The following is a 321-nucleotide window of genomic DNA, read 5'->3' as shown; positions in this document are numbered from 1 at the left end:
CCGCTAAACTTCAATTAACTCAATTGGCAAAACCACTTACAACAAAATGTTTGATTGTACAATCTATTGTCTTTAATTTTTTCTACGTGTCAAAAATAAACATTTTCATCCATCTTAAAAAAAAAATACTATTACTCTCTCTCTCTCTCTTAATAAGTTAACTACCAATTAAATTAATCAGTTTAGTCAAGATAATCTAACATCCATTTCTATCAATGTAGATTAATTTTGATCTCGGATTAACTTACTTTTCATCTTTTCCGAGTTCTAAAAATTAGAAAAATATGAAGAGTAGATTTAAGTTAATTTAAAGTCAAGATC

General features: G+C 25.9%; 1 protein-coding gene across 1 annotated transcript in view; it reads right to left on the bottom strand.

Moving 5' to 3' along the window:
- The window catches only part of LOC108751361 (uridine 5'-monophosphate synthase), a 2,955-nt gene that overhangs the window by 1,965 nt on the left and 669 nt on the right, over positions 1 to 321 (bottom strand). The gene's annotated exons all lie outside the window — the stretch shown is intronic.

Source organism: Trachymyrmex septentrionalis, unplaced genomic scaffold (assembly GCF_001594115.1).
Source record: "Trachymyrmex septentrionalis isolate Tsep2-gDNA-1 unplaced genomic scaffold, Tsep1.0 scaffold44, whole genome shotgun sequence".
Taxonomy (NCBI): domain Eukaryota; kingdom Metazoa; phylum Arthropoda; class Insecta; order Hymenoptera; family Formicidae; genus Trachymyrmex; species Trachymyrmex septentrionalis.
The sequence above is the reverse complement of the archived record's forward strand: the minus strand, read 5'-3'. Positions and strand labels throughout refer to the sequence as shown.